This window comes from Ambystoma mexicanum, chromosome 5p (genome assembly GCF_040938575.1).
Source record: "Ambystoma mexicanum isolate Mex_15411 chromosome 5p, UKY_AmexF1_1, whole genome shotgun sequence".
Lineage (NCBI taxonomy): Eukaryota > Metazoa > Chordata > Amphibia > Caudata > Ambystomatidae > Ambystoma > Ambystoma mexicanum.
Window position 1 is genome coordinate 189,063,947 of NC_090930.1, and position 24,862 is coordinate 189,088,808.

A 24,862-nucleotide genomic window follows, 5' to 3' on the forward strand; every position below is an offset into this window, starting at 1 on the left:
ACTGGTCTTATGTCCTCCACTTGCTGCTGCTGCTAATGGACTTTTCTCTGTTCAATGCCATACTCTACTTCCACTGATGATGCATCCTATAGCAGCCACGTGATTACTCTGCAGAGATTAAAGGTCTTGTATACAAGTAGCGGATATAGTCAGACATGCTGGTCAGGAAGACCAGCCAGCAGAGTCTCAGACAATACTGCTGGGTAGAAAATTGGAACCTTCAGTTGTACAAGAGGCAGAGCATACCTACTCCCCCCAGTGTTGTGATCTCTAATGGGAGTCAATGATTGTCCATGTTGTGCACTTGACACTCTATTTTGGATACCACGGCAGAGATACATGCTTTGATATGTATGATATTCAATGTGTCTCGGGAGGATAGCTCAGCGGCAATGTGCTCGCCTTGGAAGCAAGACCACACAGAGCAACACAGGTTCGATCCCCGGAACCACGCTTAGAAACCTCTGGGAATTAAGCGTGTTATAAATAACCTATCATATCATATGATTTACACTTAGGCTCTAAAACACAGGTATTCCGATTGTGGCTCACCAGGTGTTTTGTACTAATACTGTGCATTAGCCCTATCCAGAACAGTCAGTGGTGAAGGGTCATGGAAGTTGTAGTGCAAGACATCTGGAAGACAACAAATTGAGTACTGATTCTCTAGAACAGACTTCTGCAACCGTTGGATCTCCAAATGTGTTGGACGAGCTGGGAGGCGAAGCTGGCCTCCCCAGAATGCCCACACAAAAGGTCTCGGCCAGTTTTTGCTGGCGATGTGGCATGACCACCACCACATCGGGCCTTCCCCCTTTGGCCCTTTCCTTCAACTTCATTGCAAGGTAAGCCCTCCTCGCAGCTATCATCATATGCATCGGCTCCGAAATACTGTTGTAGTGTTCACTTTGTCTTCTGCCATATTCTGACTGTACTTTCCTACTGATTGTTCTTTACCAAACTTTTTTAACTTTGCCCACCTCCCACGTCAGATGGTTTGCACCCTTCCCACCACTACCTCACCTGATCCCGCATCGAACTTACCCTACCCAACCTTACATACTACATGCCTCATTTGTCCCACTCTAAGCGGTTGTTGTTATGCATCCTAACCTTGCCTGAAAAACACTGGTCTCAACCATTCAGCCCTTTGCTACTCTGATCCCTACTTAACTACTTACACGCTGGTCTCAATTTGTAGCTTGGCGATGTATTTGTTCACCTACTTGTCTTTACCTACATGATCAGTCTCTGCATTTGTCTCACAGCCCGTGCTGTATACCGTACTTATCATGTCTACAACTTGCTGGATTTGACTTGCAACTCTGTGCTGTATACTGTACTTATCATGTCTACAACCTGTTGGATTTGACTCACAGTCCGTGCTGTGAACTTAAATCATTGTATCTGGAACATGCTTGATTTGGAATGAAACTAGCGCCTAGATGCCCGAGGGTTTTGTCCGTTGTTATAAATGTAAAAATAAATAAATAAATACTACAACTCCCATCGGTCCGAGCCAGCGAAGTCAATGGTGGTGCAGTTTAGAACAGCTGAAGATCTCTGTAGCAAGTCCATGCTCTATCTGTTACAGGGGTCTGCAACCTGCAGCTCTCCAGATGTTTGGAAATACAACTTCCGGTGATCCTTCGCCATTGACTACGATGGGAATTGTAGTCCACAACATCTGAAGTGCCAAAGGATGCAGACCCCTGGTTCTAAAGCATCGCCTCGCTCCAGATCTGACATCCTAATCACCGTCCCCCCCCCACCCTCTAAGCACCTTCTAAACATCCCAGAACCTTCTATCATGGCCAGGGGCAACATTGGGATGATCGGGCGTGATTGCACGAGCAGGCATGTGTGCCAGGCTAATCCAATGCAGCAAGAGGAAGTGCCCTCTGCCCTCTGAGCGCGAGGCATATACAGTAAGACACAAATGCGTCAGGTATGTACAGTGTGCATGCTACAAGCACACAGTGTCTCTCTAGAACAACTAATTCACGCGAAACCACCTTCCACAAAGATGAATAAGGGCATTGGGCACTGCTTGGGCGATAGGGGGTAGGCAGTGCGTGTGTTAACGCTTCCAGTCCCATTTCCGCAGGAGCAGGTGGTCGCTGGTGCTACTACATTTCTTCTCCTCTTCTCTTCCCCTCCCCCACACCCGCCTCGGCCTCATCCCTCCCTCCCGCTTCCTTACCAGTGTGACAACAGCCTTGGAAAGCAGTGCTGCTGTGGACTGTCAGAGTGGGGGATAGGAGGGTGGGGTGTGCAAGGATTATATCTTTTTTTTTTTTTTTTACAAAGGTGACATTCAAATAATATTTCAGTGGTGGGGGAGAAGCGTCTGCTGGGGAAGCATTGTCATTTAAAAGACATTAGTCAATTACCGGACTCTTAGGCGCTGTCATGGAAACAAGAAGTGGGCTATGTTGGCGGAAAAACGCGCGGCCGCCGGATACATGCGCGGCGCCGCGTGTGCAGCTTTTTACTCAGAGCCATTTTGGAATTAAAAGCTGTAGCCTACTGTAAGGGGCTTTGTTTAAAAAGGGGGCTGCACCCATTCTGTTTTCCACATACAGAATTCTGAAGAACCATGGATTATTTATTTTATTTTTTCATTTCCAGGAGCGCGCATAATGGCGTCGAGAATAAAAAAAAAGAACAAAGTAAGCATGAGATTTATGTCTGCAGCGTGAAGATATTTTCTAACAAACGGACACTGCCGAGGCCTGCACGTTTGCTAGGAATAGAAACTGGCGAGGGTTTCATTGTCCAAACTATCCGCCTGCCAACATGTACAGTAGGGCTAAGAATAGCGCTGCATTGGCTGAACTCTGGAGGCACGGGCTGCACCTGGAAACAGAGCCCAGCCGTGTTTGATATTCGCCATGGTTACTCACACAAGGCATATGCCTTCCCACCAGCACTAACACTGAGCAGGCCACCAAGCGCCCCGGCAGGTACCCTTACTCCGAAACCAGAGCCTGCGGAGGCAGTGTCAGGGGGGCCTAAACCCAGAGAAAACGTCACAGGCCCAGCGTTTAAGCGGGATTTACTTTGAAGCAGCCGTTAATATTGCAATAAAAAAAGCACCATCGGCGCCTGCCGAGTGCACGCAGTTGTTCTTTCTGTCGGGTGCTTCCGCTGCCAACTGTTCTGAACTTGTTGGGCTTCTAGCCAGGGTCAGGGATGGGGAGTTGGGGGCGGGGGGGAGAACACCTCCATATGTGGAATGATTCATTCCTATGAAAGCCTTCAAGTTGAACGTGTAAACGGAGAGTGCAGCGGGTAATGTGTGCTATAGAGCAAATGGATGCTGTAGCCGTGTAAACAGTTTCAAGGAAGCGCTATAATTCATCTATCAATGAAGGAAAGTGTCATAATATATATGGTACTGTTACTGAACAGTGACACTTCATCTCTCAGAAATGCATTGATCTGTTTATGGGCCTAATGGGGAAACCTCTGATGCCGGTTGAAGCCCTACACCAAGGGTCTGCAATTTGCGGCTCTCCAGATGTATTGGACTACGACTCCCATGAATCCTCCCGGTTGACTATGCCCTTGTAGAGCTAAAAGAAGTTGTTGTGCAAAACATCTGGCGAGATAAAGGTTTGCAGACTCCTGCCCTAGATAATTTGGGTCATTTAAGCAGGGGCCGTAGTAACCATCGATATTCTACTTGCACCTACGAGTAGGCATAAGAAGAAAGGATAGCCCCAGAAAAAAAACTGTTCCTCTATGTGCATAACCACACTGAAGACCAGCTTGACCAGCCTATAAATCTGTTTCTGGTCTACAGAAACAAGACTAAAATATTACTGTCGACAGTGTGGATGTATAGTTTATGCAGTCACATTCCAGAGCCTAATGAAGGCATTCAATGATCTATCTGATAATGCAGACAATAATGTGTTACACAGCACGGTTCGGTTTCTTTGCTTCGGTTTAGTACACTAACTTGTACCGTAACACCTTCATTCAGTCCCAATGTTGCTTGATTTGACACTTAACCTCTTCTTCGAAAGGATTTCCTCCGTAAAATGGGTTTGAGTAAAATATTGTGCACATAAACTCTAATATTGTATCCAGCTGTCTCATTTAAATATTGCAGTACATAAATATATATGAGCGGGTGGTCTTCGACCAGATAACAATGTACCTTGAGGATAATGGCCTTGGAGATCCACTGCAATCTGGCTTCCATAGTAAACACTCCACTGAGACTGCACTCATTCATGTCTTCACCTTACTCTCTAATGCTTTCTATTTTAAAATCTCTTCTATACTCATCCTTTTGGAACTTTTTGCTGCTTTTGACACTGTCAGTCACTCCCCTCTACTCCTCACTCCCCAGGATATTGGGTTTCGGAAATCTGCTGTTTCCTGGATGGCCTCCTACATGGAAGGTCATCCTATAAAATCTCTTGGAATTTGCAAACCTCTGACCGTTCCTTCATCCTGTCGTTGTCCCCCAAGTATCGGTTCTTGGAGCTCTGTTCTTCACCTTATGTACCTCTGCCCTATGAAGACTTATCTCATCCTTTGGCTTACACTAACACCTTTTTGGTGATGACACTCAAAACATTTCTCCTTTCCCTCCTTCACCACAGCCATCTTGGAACAGTCTCAGTGCAATTCGTCACTGGATAGCTCTTCGCTTCCTCATGCGGAACTCTTCAAAAACAGAAGTCATCTTTCTCCCAGATTCCAGTGCCACCTGCCCCTCACCTATGCGGCATACGCTAACAGGAACAAAGCCCGCTTTGAAGTAGTAAAGCATTGTACCAAACACTCACCTTACACCGAGGTACCGGCAACTCAGGAAAAGTGTGACAGAATCAATACATTTTTTATTGAAAATATAGACAAAATCCGAGAGAACATTAAATCAACCTGTCACAGCATTAGAGTCCCCTACACCCGGCATACACACTGCCCCTCTGGACCAAATTCACTTTTTTCTCTCCTCGGGATCTCTGAAAAATGACAGCCTCACTCAGACCTACTTTTTACTCTAACAGTATAGTTCCAGACTCCATCATTAAACAATTGACAGGCCCGGCACTCAATGCACGTCCCAGCATCACCTATGCCTCCCTCACAGAAGGATCATTCACAGACACCCTCAAGACTGTTCTCATATGACCTCTTTTGAACAAAACAACCCTAGATCCAGAAGACCTGGCCAACCATAGGCCCTTTACGAAGCTCCAGTTTATTGGCAAAATCCTGGAAAAAGTAATTGTGTAACAACTAGGGGTCAGAATCCAACAACTCCACCTCCTAAATGACTATCAGTCAGAGTTCACCTCAAAATGTAGCATCATGACAGCCTCCATCCAGGTCCCGGAAGATGCTCTCCAAGTCATGGATAAGATGACTCGTGCCTCCTCGTCCTCCTTGACCTCTTGGCTGCACTTGACACGATTGGCCCCTGCATCCTTCTCTCCCTCCTTGCGTACAGGATGGGATTCTCTGGCACTGTCCTCAATTGGTTTACCTCCTACCTCTCAGGCAGACACTAGTCTATCCAGATCAATTTTTTGCATCCTTACTGCCTCCAGGTCTCCTGCGGTGTCCCCTCAAGTCTCCATCCTCGAACAAATCCTTTTTAACCTTTATTTAGAGCCTCTGGGTACTCTCCTCAAAGATGCCAATATAGGCATCCAACAATACGCAGACGATACTCAATTGTACATGAGAGTCAATAGGGCACAGGACATCATTCAGCTCTGAGATTACCTAGCCATCATCCAGTCCTGGATGTCGACTGCCTTCCTCAAACTAAACCCATTCAAGACTGAATGCCTCCTCATCAGTCTTTTCCAACAATGGCTCGATGATATGCGCGGTTACCAGTCATTTGGTCGACAACCAAATGGTCGAATGACCATTTGGTCGACACCAAATGGTCGAAATCCAAATGGTCGATTTTATTTTTTTTAACATTTTTTTTTTGTTTACATTTTTTTTTTTGGAGGTTTCCCCCCCAACCCCCCTTTTTATATACAAATTTTTTTTTAACCAAACAAAACGAAAAAAAATATATAAATAAATAAAAAAAAATTTCGACCATTTTTTTTCGACCATTTGGTTTCGACCAAATGGTAATTCGATCTTTTTTTTTCGCCGAAATGAGCGGACACCGATATGCGCCTAGAAGGATTTGATCCACAATTCTCAGACTCAGCAAAATCCTTAGGATTCACCATTGAAAGCAATCGTCCTTCCAGAAACACATAGCCAAGAAGGCTAAAATAGCCTGGTTCAGAATCTCTACCCTTTGAAAAATCAAACCCTTCATCCCACCGCAGGACTTCCAGCCTGTAGTGCAGGCCCTTGTGATCTCGCACATCGATGGGGCAAATGATTTCCCAACAGAGCTCCTAGCTGCTCACTTGGCTCTCCTAAAAGCAGGCCACAACGCTGCAGCACGTCTCATTACAGGAACAGGGAAATTTGACCGAATTACCCCCATCCTACGGAATTTACATTGGCTTCTACTCTAAGCCAGGATACTGTTCAGGACTGCATGTATCATCTAGAAAGCAGCCACGAGTTGCACACCAGTGTACATGGCACAAACAATATTTCTCTTGACATGCGCCCACCCTCTGGGACTCTATCCCGGTATCGGCTCAGAATGCCCCAAAAATTCTCCAATTTTGCAAATCTCTTAAAACAGGACTCTTTCAACAACAATACCTGACCAAGTACTAATTCCAATGGTTGCACATACGGATACCCAGATCTCACAGTACTGCACTACTGTGAAAAGATGCTGCTCTCGAGCTAGGTCAGCGCTTTAAACAATAAAATAAAAATAGAAAAATACTCTAACAATGAATGGTCTTGCTTTGCAGTACCGATATGATTGTATCTCAGTTTACTCACAATCTCATTTGCTCTGATCCTCCACTGCACTCAACCTCACTGTCCCATACACACACCATGCCTCCACTCGCTTCTGCTCTTTCTCCCTACTCTCCTCTCCCCACTAGAGATGCTGCCCATAACAATCAAAGGATCTCTTCAAAGCTTGGATTAAACCTCACTTACTTGCTAAAGAGGAAGTTCCCCCTGCCCTCTTCCCCATTATCCTACTTGACCCCAACAATGCCTCCAGTGATGCTTAATAATGTAAGTTTGTAAATTTAATTAGTACTCTTCTTTAGTTTGAAGCACTTGCCCCCTTAGGTTAATGTTACCTTTGTAAGGCACCTGCTTTTTTGTATCCATTTTGTTTCTGTTTGTTTTGCTTGTCCCTGGTATATATCCTCATTTTATACACTTTCATAAACTGGCTCACTACTTGTTCTTATCTTTATGCTATTGTACAGGCGGGCTACGTGGGAATGCTTCCGCCATCTGTAAATGTGTTACTATAATTGATCAAAATTGACATCCCTGTTCTTCAAATAAATACAAATAAAAAATATTTGCGCCATCTGTACTTTTAAGATGGTGCCTGAAACAGTCACTTTAGACCAAGATTTGAGGTGGTCAAGTTTTTGTAAAATGGTATTGCAAGGTGGGACACATTATTTTGTGAACTTGTTGATCTAATGTGTATCGGTTACACCGAAGCTGCAGCTCCTAAGTCTCAGGCAAATCTCAATACGAGTCTTCCTACTGTAAGAGTCATATTGAGCGTGATCTAGATACTGAGCAGACCAGTTTTTAAAAGTAGGACATTTATACAAATCCTGTTACAAATCATCCTCCTGTTTTTTCCCTTCCGATGTCCCTTGCCCCCCTTGCACACCACCTTTATCGTTTCCCTATTTTTTTTACAGGGAAACTAAATGCTCTTACAATGAATTGCTAGCCCCATATGAATCTTGTTGACAAAAGAGCCTCCATTTTTCCTAAATTTTAAGTTAGATCTTGATTGGTAAGAAAACATTGTAGCAATGCTTACGTTTAGAGGCTGCCCATTTCTAGTTGATATTTCTATCCTCTTCTGTATTTACTTGCAGAGTGACTTTATTCCTGTGAAACTTGTGAGTATTGAATTACATTCCCAATACACTAAAATGATTCACTTTAATGGATTGTATCTTAGAGGTATTATATTTTGTGAATATACGCAAACAGTGTTTTCAGTCCTGAAGAAGACTTGGCCATTAATGAAGGGCCTATCAGCCTGATCCCTAAATTGGCAGGTGTAAAGATGTTTGTAATTGTGTAACAAAACCAAATTGTGATGGGGAACTGGTTTGAACACGTGATGTAAATGGCCATAGTTGACATTTATAGATTATGTTCTGTAATCTGGTCTGATTTTTCTGTGAGATGGTACATTGTTTTGTTTTAAGCAAATATGTGTACTATTTTATCTTTCTTGTTTGTGTCTAAGTATGTTCACTCTAGGGTTAATTATGTGAAATAATTTCATTTAACTCGCAACAAATGTATATATTACAGGTTTTTTTTATTTTATATAAAAAAAATGATATTTTCTATTTGGGTGTCATTGAAAAAACACTGCCTTGAATGTGTGCTATGTTAATTATGATATACGTGAGACTTAAATTGTGTACCTTTGGGAACTACGCAGCAGCAACACACCCGCCATCGTTCAACTCACACTGCAGAAATATTAATCCACATCATTCACTCCGTTTTCAGCTCACGAGCGCACAGGGATGATATCACACAAGCATTGCTAAGGAACACCGATGCATAACATAGAAAACACATTACAACACATTCATCCCCGTACAGAACAACGAGGGAGAAAGTAGAAAACACACTAATGTAATTTACAAAGTCAAAGAGCAAAACACAAAGACTCAAGAGATCAGTTAAAAACGCTCATGCGCATGACCTGGCAAGGCTGAAACACTCACCCACACATACGGAGGTATACACTTGCTTCCCATATCTCGCACCCACTCACTGGAACGCCCTACCTCCCGCAAATCCATGAAAACCATCCTCTTCACATAAGGTGCGTCGCATCAGTTGAATACCTATCATGTGTCCCACTGCATAAGCTGTAATGTAATGACCAATTGTACCAGTCGGAATATCAGTATTATGCCTTGTAGTATTCATAGTGTGCCATTGAATGCTACTATTCCTGTGCCCTTGTAACTAAGCTCTTGCAAGTAACAGCGCCTCAATGCTCTTGGGCTGCTTGCGCGCTATATAAATATAAATAAATAAATAAATAAATACAGGCCCAGACATTTGCACAAGAATGCCCACATCTGCCCTTTAACATATGTAAAGAACTGCATCCTCAAACTCACATATGTGCACATAGTCATACAGACACAATTTCACTGAGGCATACACACACTCACATATCCATGTATTGACACACAGGCTTAAATAGGGTTCAAGTTCAAATAGAGGGTTTCACACCTCAACTGGCATCATCAGTGAATTCACTTAGGTTTATCGTGTATAGCAATATAGCCTGCCGCCAAAATATCAATAAATAGGAGCATGCCTTTTCTTTCAGATTTGGACTTCTGGATCATAGTTCCGGCCCTTTCACACCTGGACAGTCGTAATGCCATCCTCAGTGTGGTCGATACCACACAACTTGCTCCTGCCAAAGGTGCTGTGGTGAACTGGACTCAGCACACCACAGCACGCTTAATAAACATAAACAAATTATTTCTCCAAACTTAAGGCAATTACATTGGCTGGCCATGCATTTGTATTTGTATTTCTTTATTTATAACGCGCAGACCATCAGGCCCGGGGGCATCAGGGCGCAATTTGTACAGGGTTGCAAGAAAAGAACATACAGGCAGATAGATTACAATAAAAGTATACCAATACAACATAATAACAATCTTAATAATTACATATATTACACATGGTACAGTGTCCCTAGGCTCTGCAGAGGAAGTATCCCTGAGGTAGTTGGGAAGGTAGCAGACCGGAAATCGTGCTGGGGAACAGGCAGGCTGAGTAAGTAGGACAGATGTCTAACACAACTATTGCTGGTCAAAGAGCCAAGATTTGGTTTTATTCTTGAAGGTGTTGAAGGAGTCTTCAGCTCTGATGGCAGCGGGGAGGGTGTTCCAAAGTTTGGAGGCTAGGACAGGGAAGCTAGTGCCTCCCGCTTTTTGGAGCTTAAACCTAGGGATAGTAAGGCAGTGAGTCTGAGCAGTTCTTAGTGGACAGGCAGTGGAGTGGCACGAAAGCCGACTGCAGAGATAGATCGGAGCCTTGTTGGCTAGGCATTTGTGCGTGAGGGCAAGCGTTTTTAGGGAAATTCTCTGCTTCACGGGTAACCACTTTAGGCTAGTTCTGGCTTCTGAGATGTGGTGTTTACGAGGGATGTTCAGGGCCGCTCGAATTGCATTGTTCTGGGTGGTTTGGAGTTTGGACAGGTTTTCTTGGCTGGTGCCTAAGTATAGAGCACTGCAGTAATCTATTTTTGCCATGATAAGTGTTCTCGCTAGTGTGACGCTATTGTGGGTGGTGAGGAATGGTCTGCAGGCTGAAATGAGTTTGCACGTGTAGGCAGAGGTGGACCTGACTGCATTAGTTTGTCTTGACAAGGATAAGGTGGAATCCAGGTAAAAGCCTAATGTTTTAGTGTCTTTCGAGACTTGTATGGAGTTGCCGTCTATGATGAATGACTGATAGGATGGCTCAAGTTTGCTCAGGCGTTGTGATGTACCCAGGATAAGTAGCTCCGTCTTATCGTCGTTCAGACATAGCTGGTGCTGGGCCATCCAGGCTTGGATGACCAAGTAGACGTCATTGAGGGCCTTGGTGTCAGCAAGATAATCACCAGAGATGGGAATGAGTATCTGGGTGTCGTCCGCATAGTTGGTGTAGGAGACACCCAGATAATCAAGCACATCAAAGAGTGGTTTCGTAAAGATATTGTAAAGAGTAGGTGACACGCAAGAACCCTGAGCAACACCGCAATGAATAGGGGAGGGATCTGCGGCAGCGGAAGGTGCAAAGACCCTCATCGATCTGTTGCTCAGGAAGGATTTGATCCAGGCCGCTGCGGAGGGAGAGAAGTTGGCAGCAGAGTGGAGGTGCCTGCAAAGGATCTGGTGGTTAACCAAATCAAATGCGGCGGAAAGGTCGAGGAGTAATAGCATTGCTAATTTGCCCTTGTCCTTCAGGACTTCGATCTGGGTTTTTAGGTCTAATAGAGCTGTTTCGGTCCCATGTCTGGGCCGAAATCCGGATTGTCGTAGACCTAACAGATTGTTTGATTCAAGGTAGTTTTGGATCTGCAGGTAAGCTGCACGGTCCAGTATCTTCAGCAGAAATGGTACTGTAGTAATAGGTCGGAAGTTCGTGGGTATGCTTGGGTCAAGGGAAGGTTTTTTTAATAGCGGGATCACCCAGGCGTCTTTAAGGTTGTCCGGGACAATACCTGTTTCAAAGGATGAGTTAATGAAGGCTGTAATGAATGGGGCTGTCATGGGCGGAGTCCTTAATGATGGGAGCTGGGCACGGGTCACCTTGGCAGTTGGATGGTTTCATCCTGAGGATGATGTTTTCTACTTCGGTGACAGTGAGCGGTGCGAAGGTGAAAGGTTTGATGTTAGTAGAGTTGGAGAGGGTGGGCCTAGTAGGGGAGAGTGAGCGGTTGTCATGCCTCAGGCAGTCCTGCTTTTCTTTTCTTTTAGATTGGAGCATAGAGATTTTGTTTAGGAGGGCTGCTTGAATGTTAGCACACCATTTGCTGTCTTTTGTGCAAGTGTCTGGGGGGAGACTGGGGTTTCGAGCTCTTTTAGGACTCTAAAGAGTTCCTTGGAATTAGAGTCGGCTTGCATGATACGATTATTAAGCGATTCATTTTTAGCAATGATGATGGCGTCTTTATAAGTGAGGGAGGCGAGGAGGAAGCCGTCTTTATGCTCATCAGATGGGTGGCTTTTCCAACGGTTTTCCGCGCAGCGTTTGGCTTTGCGGAGGATTCTTAGCTGTGGAGTGAACCATGAGTTGAGATGTGCTCGTGGTTTAGCCTTCCTAGGTTTGATTGGTGCTATAGTGTCAATAGCCGTGAGCATCGTTTGGTTGTAGATGTCTGCTAGGGAGGTGGGATCACAGCAGGCGTTGGTCGCCGCATTAAGAGAATGGAGTAACAGTGGGAGGAGTTGTTCTCTTGTTATATTTTCTTTATTGCGGGTGGGGAGGGCTGGGGCCCTCCCCACCCAGCCAGAATACAGTCCAATACAGCATGCATCACATCAAGGGCCGTGAACACCCAGACACTAGCCTGCCTCGCTAGAAAAGCCTCCAGTAAACTCATCTAAGAGCTGCACATTCTCTGGGATTGAGACCAAATTGGTCTGCAAGTTGAAAACAGAATTAGGCACTTGTGTATTATGCCTGTAGGAGAGATTGTGAGCTAAAGAATGTTTGGAGCATATGCTGTGTATAGTGTAGTACATGGGTACTGACATTTAGTATTGGGGACAACAAGGGGGGTGACATTGGGAACAAACAGCTAGTATAGGAGTGAATTCAGTGGGCTAGATCTGTCAGGCCACAGGCTCTGAGCATACTGTGAAGTGCAGCAGGTGCACAAACATCGCTGACTGATCCCAGCAATATACCGCAACATTGAGAGCTAACACCTGTGCTTTGCAAGGCAGAGCATGCAGCGCATTGAGCCTTCAGAATAAACGTGCATTGTCTTGAGCAGAAAGAGATGAAGGAAGAATAAAAAACATTGTGAGGAGGTGTTATGCCAAATACTGTCCAGAGATCATTTAAGCCTGGGCTGGAAAGTTAGACGAGTGGAAGGGGGCAGGACAGGTGGTATGACAGATGACAGCTGACGCTGTGAAAGAGGCTGGAAAATGATGAAGAAAACATGATAACATAGGTTAAGAGACAGTTCCCACTGAAAACCTTAAAAGAGGCAGTAACGAGGAAGAAGGGCTTCTGATGGGCTTGCTGGTGGTTCCTGGTTGATCCTTCGGGCTTTCTGTGGTTTTCCTGGGTTCTGCTAGTTCTTTCGGGGCTGCTGGCTGGCTGAAAGGAGGAGCAATCCTGCATAGCTTTCTCTGGAGACTGGTGTAGCTGTGGAACAGAGTTCAGCATTTCGAATCTGGGGCAGTGTCCTGGCAGAGATGGGCTGATCGCACTTGGTGGCAAAAGGGCCTGATGAGTTAAGGGTGAGCCGATCATTACGAAAAAAGGGCCTAGTGTGAGTATATAAATAGGTCCACAGTCAATTAGGACTCCCTTTTGCAGGGTATTATGATTGGCAAAGTGTCGGACTGGGCACAGAAGGCAAAACCTTTTTAAACCTTCTGGTACCAAAGGATTAACAAAGGAGCCAAAATCCAAAGTATTATCTGGTGGTTCTTTCATGCACACAGAGGGGAGTCACAATGTCATAATCTTGATACCAACCCAAAATTATCTAAGGGTTAGGGGAGAACTGACACTGATCATAATGCAAAGTTTGGATTTGTTAGGTCACTAACGCCCAGCTCTTAGTTTAAAGTAATCAATCCTATAAGTGATAGCTTAATTGGATGTATTTAATTGGTTCTAGACCAAAGTGAAATAGCAAAATTCTTTTTTTTACAAAATATGATTATTTATGAAGTGTCGCGAAGTACAATTAGCTACAGAAAGTACCAACATACTCCATTTGCAGGCACATGCTATTGTTTCTCCCTTCCCTTGGCTTTCTCATGGCACAGTTAGAGTATGGATGTGAGTGTTATACTATCATGAGTGTGGTTCAATTGTTACAAGGATTCAATTGGTACAATCCTTTCTAACTGCAACACAAATACATTTGCCCAATCTTTCTCAAGGGTTCATCAATTGCCATTTATACATACACGTTTACATACATAGTTGTACATTCTGTTTTGAGCAACTAGGTTCCAAAACATTTGAAAACAGTATATCTATAGTATTCAGGTTGACGACTGATGAAAAGTCAATCTTATCATTATCAGTTTCTATTCCAAAGGGTTGTTATCCCTTCGCTCCTTATGGTGCTTCTTAGTAGGGTTGCCACATGGTCCCAATGTTGTGGATTCACCACGGTTTCTTCAAATGTTTTTATTGCTCATCCTGAGGATCTCCTTCATGTTTGTTTGTTTTATTCATTTATAATGTGCACCAGCCCCGAAGGTAATAGGGCGCAGCAGTACAGGATATGCGAGGCATAGGTTACGTCGTTACATAGTTATAGTAATATGTAGTTCCTTTTTAATTTCCTTCTTAAGGATAGGTCTTGTATTAGATGCTAGAAGCCTTGTCTGGCTGGTTTTCCTTCAGGATGGCGGTGTTCTGCTGATTGCCCCTCCTCTCTTCTTCAGCTTGTATTCATAATGCATTTGCTTTCATATCCAAAGTGCCAGTTAGGATGTTTCAGGTTAGAGGGAAACCCTTTATGTTTAAAGTGCTATGCTGTAATGCTTATTGATGTACAGTGTGTTTCCCTGTTTTCTCACATGTGCTAAATTTAATGATTATTGATGCAGCGTGTGTTTTTCTGACAGATAATAACTGAATATATACATAAAAGAGTCTAACTGTGAACGTGTGTGGTGGTTACTTATTGTGTCTGGATTGTCTCTGGGTTGCACATAGAGTTAAAAAGTGCATATACAATAAAATGCACAGTACTAGGTCTGTAGATGTCTAGCTGAGATCCTGTGGTAAAGCTGTGGTAAAAAGAGAAGTGTCTGGATTTCCCTTACATGCCCAAGCCAATTGCATCAATATCCCAGTTTCAATTACAACCTCTCTGATACTCCTTCAGTTCAGGAAAGGGCTAAAGACTTTGCTCATTAAGGAATTCCTTGGAGAAATCGCACATCCCTTACTTTCCAACTGTGGGAAACCATCCTCTGACCAATGCTACAGGTCCAACCTACTGCCATTCTATATGTTGGATGTGAAACCCTCCTTTGTTCATTGTATAGCACTCTGTTGCTCCTCAGCTAGGGTTACACTTTGTTAAACACATAGATACATCTTGGGGTGTAGAACCAGTGAATAGTTGATTGGTGTATGGATTAGTTTACTAAGTATTCAGTGCTCTTGCTTGCAGAACAGGGCAAGTAGTGCAGGAATTGGCTGCTATTATACAGGCCAGGGTGACTCCTTTGCAGAGAGTAAACACAATTTAACATGTCAGTTAAAGGGGGAAAATGGGGTGCATGCAGTGGCTCAAATAAGTTGACTCGGGGGGAACGTCAAGGTTCAGGATCCACCCAGCAGCAAATCTGGATTGGGGTAGAAGGCCATGTCTGATAGTTATGTTGGAGTTGGCCCATGGACAAACTCAAAATTACCCCCACAATGCTGTCAGCCCATGTACCTGACTCTAAAATGGCCAATGTGCAGGGCTTGGACTTAGGTAGTAAACTGTATACTAGACAGGTATTTAGCTAATTACTTTGTCAAACACTAGAACAGTTCATATTCATACACTGATGCCACAGAGGCAAACCCTACGTTTGCATAATGAGGAGTTCCCTGCCCAAGCACAAATAAAATGCAAAAATGCAAACAATGTTCTACTCCATACTAAGGATCCAAGATTGTTTTAAACTGACAAGAGATCCATACGAGAGTGAAATATCTCTCTTGTAAACCTAAACATGCTGACCAGCCCATTGAATGGTCCCTGATGTTATGTTTGCTGGGGGCTACCAGGAAGATGAACCCAATATGGCGGAAACCTTTGAATTTTAGCCTGTTAATAGCCAAAGAGCAATCTTGATGCAGTGGAAAAGTACTGCCCCACCAACAAAAGCGGAATGGGACAGAGACATGATTTGGACAAGTGATACGGAAGAACTATATGTAGACTCAGTACTGCCCACCTCCAGGCCTAGGAATATATGGGCAAGGTACAAACAATACCTAATAGACAAATCAGAAGCTGATGATCACAATTAATATAGTCATAATGTATGTTTATGTTATTGATCTCTGAATGTACTGTGTTATATATCCGTTTCTTTGTGTGCAACAATAAATAAATGGTTAAAAAAAACATGGGAGTACGTCTTAATAGCTGTGCCCTGTTATTCTTTTTTTCAAGCATCATTAGTTTAATGAAATTGCCATTATTTTGGCAGAATGGACATGAGCTGTGGCCTAATTTATGTAAAGATATACCAAGCTACTCCTCAATATCATATTATACCACCTGTTTTCTTTGTGATTTGTAGTGAAGTTTCAGAAACAATAGCAATAACGCCTGTTTAATCTGAGTGCCTAGCGGGGATACAGAGTGATAGGAAGATGGACGAAGATGGAGCCATTTTAAGATTGCAGCCACAGGTCAATGTCTGCACATAATTACTAAAGAGAGTCAGCTTTGTAGCTCTCAGTAAGCACATTTCAGATTGCAAGTGAGTCACTGGGACTGCCTTAAAATTCAAGAGTAAATTTTGACTCTCAACGGATAGAGTAGGTAGTGAGGAGCTGGGTCATGAATGCTCTTTGAGAGAATAGTCGGTATGAATTAGCTGCTCTTATTTAATAACATGGGTAGAAGTTTTGCCCATGGTCAATTTATATAATTAGGCATTTATTATAACTTGTGTGCATAAAAAGTTGTGTGTAATGAAGTAGATTTTCCATATAGTTAACAATATTTCTCATTGGATTCCTTGAAAAATAATATAATTTCTGTACAATGCAATGTGATTCAATGCAGAAATAGAGGCCTTTACTGCTTAATCACATTATTATTCATATTAGTGAATTAAGAGTATTATGATAACTGGAAGTAGTAGCACTCAACAGTAGTAGTAGTATAGTTATCATTATTGTTTTAGAGCAAGCGTCTGCAACAGCTCTCCAGATTTCTAGACCTCATGATCCCTCAGAATGTACTATGTTGACTGGGGCTGATGCGACTTGTAGTATAAAACATTTGTAGAGACAGAGTTTCAGACCTTTGTCATAATTGACGTGTTGCCTGTTTCTTCATTCCCTTATATTGAATCTTCAGAAACAGGGTGTCTTTTGTTCAATCCCTCTCGTTTCTCAATCTTTGTTCAACCATGGTTAATTTCACCATCCTCACTTGGAATTTTCCCTTGCCCATGAGGTGACGTCCCTGCCCTTCATTCACGAAGGAACCTCTCAGTTAACTACCCATGTGTCTAAATTAGCTGACACATATGAATATGAACCATTCTAAATTTGCCACATGGAACCCCTCTTTCCCCATTTCTGACATTTACTCTGTTGTCCATGCTTTGGTTATTTCTAGGTTGCACAGTGGCACACCAATATTCCTTTTTGCTTCAATCTAGTCTTGTCTGTGATTCATATGGTAACACATAGGTCCCTCGCCCCTGTTCCACAGATAGGCCAAGAAGCAGGCTGCTGTGCAGAAATAATGTATATTTATTAATGAATAGGAAAATGTATATTTGTACAAAATCACAAATCATGCCTCTTCACTCGTGACCCAAGTCTTTTATTTCCTATTAGTCACTTTTTACACAAATTGAAAACACTAGTTGGTTCAGGATAACGCAGATCACAAACTCTTTATCACCACAACATGTATAGTCAAAACACGTTGTCTGGGGGTTCATTTATAATAGCATGTAACACCTTGAAACATGACAAGATCATAAGCTTTACACTCTACTTTATATGACGTTTAATTTAAATAATATGCAATCCTTTTCTATTGATAAAATCAATTTCACACATGCAGTGCTCTGTCTTTTTAATCGCCCTGCACATTTGGAAATGCTAGTAGTTTTGTTTAACTTAATCACATGTAGAAAGAATGTTGACTGGTACTGCACTCTTAGCAATGCTGGCAGTCTTATAGCACAACAAACCTTTCAGAACAAACACTTTTTATTTATATTTGAAACCCTTTTTCTTTCGCCACTATGCAAGGCAAAATTTCCCTTCTTTCAGAAGTCACTTTCTCCCTTTCAGTTGAAGGTATGCTTTTAAATCATTGACGCCACACTGTTTAACTTTGGAAGACCCGGTTTTGTACCAGCACAGAAAAACCTAGTATTCAGTTGATCATTTGGAACCCGTCTGCTTTAAGGCAGGGTTCATAGGGAATGGGAAGCAGCAGGGAATTTCGTTTTTAATGCACCCCTCCCTTTAGGGAATATTGAGGTGGGCAAACATAAATCGGAGTACCCAATTTCTTTACAGGCTATGGGCCTCATCACAAGGATGGTGCTAAGGGATTACCGGCACCGGTAAGGGCACCGGCGCCGGTAATCCCGTAGCGCCATACTACGAGGTCCCTCAGTGGGTCCCGTCCTTAACGTGTGGCCAGACCAAACATTAAGGAAGGGACCCGCTGAGGGACTTCAGGGCAAATAACGGTACCGCTAATATGGGGGCTCACATGGGAATGGGGAAGGGCCTTGGTGAATGGGGAATTACCGCCCTGCCAACCTTGGAATGGGGCGGTAACTCCCCCATTCACCAAGGCGGACTCGGTAAAATACCGGCGGCAACCATGGCGCTAATAGCGCCATGGTTACCGCCGTCCGTGTAATGAGGCCCAATATACACTGGAAGAAATGTTGTTAATTTCAACAAAATCACCCTTTGTAATTTGGCTATGTGGGAATTAATTCTATTATTGTTTAGTACTAATATTAAAGATCTACTTTGTGTACCCACCCAATTAATAATAATGGGAAAACTATTCAATCAAACTGATCCCCACCAGACTTGATTTGGTTGTCACATTTACTTACATAAATATTTCTGTGTTTGCGCTCAGGAAAAAGGACATCAAGGCTCAGGCTCTCTTTTAGGTACAGGACAGGGACTATCAGAATCCAACATCAGTCATGGCTCCAGGGTCAATCCCTCTATTTTGCCTCTGCTTGGTCAAAGATACCAGCCTCTGTCCCCTCTCCCGATTTCCTCCAGCAATCATATCGGCAGTTTGAAACCACACCATTTCAGGCTTTCTACCCAATTTCCATTGTGCATCTCCCTACATCACCTAAACCACATCACAAAAATGTTTACATTTTGAGATGCCATCTTATTGACTCTTGATAGGGATTGGACAACTATTTTCCGTCCCTTTACTCAAGGCAGAGCATCCTTTCTTTGAATGGCCCAGGCAGTTGCCAAGCCAGCATTATGTGAGGGATAAGGCCACCTACCTGAATTTACATGTTTACTCATTTCAATTTTGCACTTTAAACCTCTAAAGTGGCAAACATTTTTAATTTACAGTTAAGCATAAAAATATATATACATGACTGAAACCATCTGCCCATATGGGAACTAATGAAACGAGTCCCATGAAGGCACAGAGTTACAGGTTCAAACAAGGGTTTTTCTTTATTTATTGAAGACTTATAACAGTTATCAACCCAGAACTTTCTATACAAATAATATAATTTAATAAGCTATCATCACCCAAAATCTCTGCTTCATGACATTTTATCGGAAGTCATAACCACATTTCAGTTTGTAATTCTTGTTTATGAGAGTTTCATCAACATATAGACCTGTTCATCAGCTTTTTAATGATAACTGAACCATTATTGTGTGACTTATGGGAAAATTAATAAAATATGATTGTCCTTCTAAACTAATGGCAATCTCTAAACATATATGTTGATTTAGACTTCTATTGCACATTAGGTTTCGTTTCCCCACTCAACATGAGATCTGGACATACGCTTTCATCATTGGTCTTGCCTGCAATTAATCCATTAGCATTCTTTCTCCCAGAGCTAATGGATCATTTGTTGCTTATCTTTGAGAGCACACACCAACCCACCATAAATTCCTTCTTGGTCAATGCTGTGGCTTCAAAAGATGTTAGACATCAATTTTAGATAGAAGATAGGGGAAGGTCACTGTTGGAGTGTTCAGAACAGAAACTGAAGCTATTTCTCCTGAATAGAAAACAAAGCCATTTCTCCTGAACAGAAACTGATGACAATTGTCCTGAAGAGAAACTCACAATTTTGCATGTTACAATTTATTTTACACAGGAGGCCTTTTAATACTTCACCTCAAATCATATGCAGATTTCTCCTCTGCCATGCCATCAAGGTTCATCTTAAATTATACTTAATATCAAACCAGCACAGGCACTGGACTTTCACGGTAAACAGTTCCCTTCATTGCCAGATGCAAATGCTCTATCTTCGTGAATTGTGTCTTTTTTATTTTTTATACAATATTGAAAGGAAGGACCCTGATTTGAATTCTTTGTCATTCACACACATTTTAAACACTTAATTTTAGTCTTCCTTCTCACACTTTCTTTCAAACCAGTTGTGACAAGCCATCCATGTCCTTAATATAAATCTTTAATTGTACTTCTGGGGTGTCGTTTCATTTTCCATATTCCTGGTTTCAATCTGCAGAATGCACACATTTTACATGGTCTCTCTATTTTATTAAAATGAACAGCGTTTTCCTGTTTTGCAGTTTAAAAATTAATTTCTGGCCTTTCAGTCTGCCAGTCAAAATTGTGTTTTCATGTTTCCAATACAGTATTTCTGCATTTTTAGGCCCTGTAAGAGGATTCAATTCAACACTACAGCTAAGTCAATGCCTAGTCTGGGATACTGAATGGAAACCCTTATTGATATATCTTTACGTCCAGTTCATGCGTTCTGGATGACTACCCCTATATAACACCCCTCTCTTGGAATCCCCCTGACCCCACTGAGCCAAGAAGTAATTCTGTTTTGCAAGTTAAAAGGTTTATTTGAGAATTTAAACAATATATATATATATATATATATCACACTTTATTATAAATTAATAATTGAATATCACACTGAATCTGAGCAGTAATCAATAATGGATAGTCTGGCACTAGCACACTTGTGAATAAGAATAGAAGAATAAGGTGGTAGAGAATGCTTTATATAAGTTCAGATGGATGTAATGTTGAATGAAATGCAATACAGAAAATACTCAATATGATTTCAACAAAACAATGTAATCACTTTTCTCTGGCAATCCCCTCCCCCCTTTATGCAATGCAAGGAAACGGAAGGAAAGCACACAGTTCTCAGAAATGCAATCAAATGTAATTCAGTTCACCCCAGCAAGCTTAGACTACAGAAGTTTGAAACACAGGCCCAAAATGCTTTTATATGTGCTGGCAATGAAGTGAAAAATATGCTAAAATGCTTTTAATTCCCTCTAGAGGTTCAGGGTGAGTGGTATCTAGTTAATATTAGTCCAGGCTCACTCTAGCAATGATTCAGGGATGGTTCTTAAGAGGCAAACGAATTTTTAGCAAGGAAAGCAAGGAAGCTGCTGTTTTCACACGTGGAGAAATTTGCAAATTGCGGTAAAATTCGCGAGTGCGTTTTCCGCGATTGCCGCAAAAGTATAGGGAACAGGAATGCGGTTCCAGGTTCGTTGAAAAGCCAAGATTCCCAGCTTTCAGAGGAAAGTTGCTGCAAGTCTCTAAGACAAACGGTCACAGAGATATGAGCGATATGGTAAAGGTTGTTTTTCAGATTTGAAATTTTAAAGTTTAAAACGACAGGTTACAGCGTGCAGCTAAAAATGACAGGTGACAGTTAGGAGACAGTTCTGGTTAGATTAAAATAGATTGAATTATATTATTTTAACTAAGAGATTGGTTCTGCACAGTTCTGCTAGGTACTCACAATATATTTAGAAATAGAATGGGCCTCGCCACGGATCTGGTCAGGTTTTCTTCACTCGCCACGGACGGTCTCTGTGCACAGCGTCTGGGTCAGCTCTACTCTGCTGGTCTGGTCTGGGTCTTTGGTTCTGATCAGGTCTGTGGGTCCGGATACAGCGGTCTCCGGTTCAGCTGGTCTCTCTCTGGATACAACACTGCTCTCTGGCAAATGGCAAGAGTTCTTGCAAAGAATTCAAACAACTCGCCTGGCTGTGAATAGTGGCAATGATTTGAGGCCTGCTAAAGAGGGATTTAGCTTGTAGTTGACCTCTCTGCTACAAATTCTGAAGTAAAGTCTTGGTCTCTGAAGGTGGATAGATTGAAGTCTCTATGTTGGCTCTCTGGAGGTTGATGTTGTATGGATTTTCCCGGCAGAGCGTCCCGCAGCAGATGGAATTGAATGTCCCTATCTGTCCTGACTGTCTGCTTTTATGTGTTTTGAAAATGGGTGGAGAGGCTAGCTTCCTAGGCCCTACCCCTCTCCACTTGTCATTGGCCACTTCATCCTCTTCCCCTTGATTGGGGGAATGAAATGAAGTGTCATCATGATGAGGTCTGTTTATGGTACAGAGAACCCACCCCTGTCAAATTACACACAATCTATATTTTGACCCAAAAGACATATTTGCACAGGTACACATTTGTTTAAAATTACATGCACCCATCACATATCACAGGAGGTATACCCTGTCCAAATCTGCTCTTCCTGGGAGCTTGCATTGAGAAATGGCAACATATTTCACTTTTTAACTGCTTTCGCAATATCAGACATTAACCCAAATTTACACACATGTGCGCAAGGAGTATGGACATTAAGTGATGAAGTGTCAGATTTTTAACATGCATACATTTTAAGTAATACCCTCTTAACTGCTAGTTTGCCCCCAGATCATGCCATCGGTTCTAAAAACCTCTTAAAATGTGGGCAGAAAAATCACAAGAATTATGGTATCATTTAAATAATTATGACAAGTCCGTACTATGAGTTATTCATCTTTTTCTAAAACCATATTCTGGCTACAGGGGTGTGGTTTCCCCCCAGCACAAGGTTGAATTTCTGGTTTTTCCAGTTCTGCCAAGCCAGCTTGCTCTCACAGGCAGTGCTCCTCCCCTTTCCTTCCAGGAGGAAGCCACTTTTACGGCCCCCATAATAAAACATTTGCCTGAGTCAGGACAGGGCTTTGTTCAATTTCCTGCAGAGCCCTGGTAATTCAATCAGAGAAGTGTCATATCCCTTTTGGTGGGAGCAGCAAAAGGCAGCTAGGCCTGGGAACACAGCTGTTGTGCAAGTCTCAACTCCTGTCGGGGGTAGCTGGTGGGCAGAATTCAGTTCCTTAAGCCAGGCCCCAGCTAATGTCACTTTTAGTTACCCAGTTTTCTGCATTCAAATAAAACTAACCATTTTTTTTACATATGGAGCTAAAATGCTGATTCTAAGTTTAAAACTATGACATTTAAACAATTGCAACCTATGTGACACTCAAAAGTAGGTCACTCATTTCTTTTAAACATTTAGATTTTTAGTGTCTTTCAGTCCAAATTTACTTAAACTGCTGAAATCCACAGCTTAGCCAGTCTTGTTATAAACCTTCAAGTCACTTCAGAATATAACTTTACATTGTATCCACCTCTCAGTAAGTCTTTCTTCGGCCTGCTTTGGGTTCATTTATTCAGTTTTACACAAAAAAAAAGTCTGGTGTTGTTTTAAAACGCCGGCTTTCGGATAGTGGTGAGTACTGGTAATGCACCCATTTTTGGGATTTAAGAAAATGAATTCCCCACAATTCTAGGTTGCTTTTGGCAATCAGCATTGCCATTCCCAATGGTTTCAGACTACTGTGTGGGTAGTCCAATGGTGGTTTTAGGCAGTGCCCTTCTGTGCCCATAACATCGGCAAAAATGAGTGGCAGCCTATTCTTCATGCATTTCCCTGTGCATTTTCTGGGAAGCTCTGGCCATCATGTTTTCCATGTCAGTACTGCATAGTTTTGAGGTAGGGCTTGGATGCATGGGTAAAAACATCCCACAGCCCAACGTAGCCAAATGCAATTTCCATTTTTGCTGTGGCCTGTATTTGAACCCCACAATAGAGGTTTGATCACAGCACCCCTATTCCTTCAGCTCTGGAATGGTGGCTCCCTTTTATTTTTTGTATCCAATTGAAGCTTGCCTTCTTCTGGCACATCTGGTCTCCCTGGCAGAGAACCTTCAGATCACTGATGGTTCTAGTATCACTCACACCAAGGTTATCTACAGACAGTAAATTACTAAATGTAGATTAACCCCATTCTCTTACCAGGCCCTCTGTGCTGCTTCTGTGGCCCTTTGGAAATTCCTTTTCATGGACATTAGGTCTTACATTTTTTATTTTGTATGTGTTGTCTTGATTTGATTTTTTATGCCATTTTGTACCATCGCCTTTGACCCCTTCAGGTAGGGTACATTGATAAAATAATATATAAATAAAGTAATAAATAATAATAATATTAACAACAATAAAAATGATATCAGTAAATGCAATATTAATTAAACTAGTTACAATACTGTGAGGAGTCAGGAATTAAACTTGGACACAAGTTAGCCAGGTGTTTGGTTAAATATTTTTGCTGAAAAGAAAAAGGGGTTGGGAAAATGCCTTTAACCCTGGGAGGTTTGGAAAAGTGTTCACAAAAAGAAGAAAAACTGTCTTTCGACATACAAGTTCTGCAAGGGAATGGATCCTTGATCCAGAGGAGGGCTCCCTTCCCCTGGATTCTCCTTGATCCTCTGAAGATTCACTTTCAACAGTTCCTTGTGCCTTTTTTGGCTCACAACATTATATTTGAAGTTCACATCCAACAGTTCATTGTGCCTTTCTTGGTTCACAACAACATATATCTGAAGTTCACATTCAACAGTTCCTTATGCCTTTCTTGGTCCACAACAATGTTGACATAAGAACCTTGTCATGGCTTTGTAATTGAATCTCTCATGAACATCTGGTACATGCAATCCTTTCCTCGTCCTGATGCTCCTTCTCAGGACCTCTTTTACAAAACAACAGAGTTCTTTACTCTTATTAAACAACACAATTCTAATTTCCTGGTATATTCCCCAGCCAGGACTTTCTAGGTTCATACTCTTGTGATGGTTGCTGGTGTACTCTCCTGCCAGGACTGCTTAGGTTCACATGGGCTTCCTGCCCTTTCCCATAGTTGCACACTCACTTTATTTGCAAATACATCTTTT

At 42.4% G+C, this 24,862-nt stretch overlaps 1 protein-coding gene across 11 annotated transcripts in view; it reads left to right on the forward strand.

Annotated features, from left to right (window-relative positions):
- Positions 1 to 24,862, forward strand: part of DCX (doublecortin) — a 419,812-nt gene that overhangs the window by 48,059 nt on the left and 346,891 nt on the right. The gene's annotated exons all lie outside the window — the stretch shown is intronic.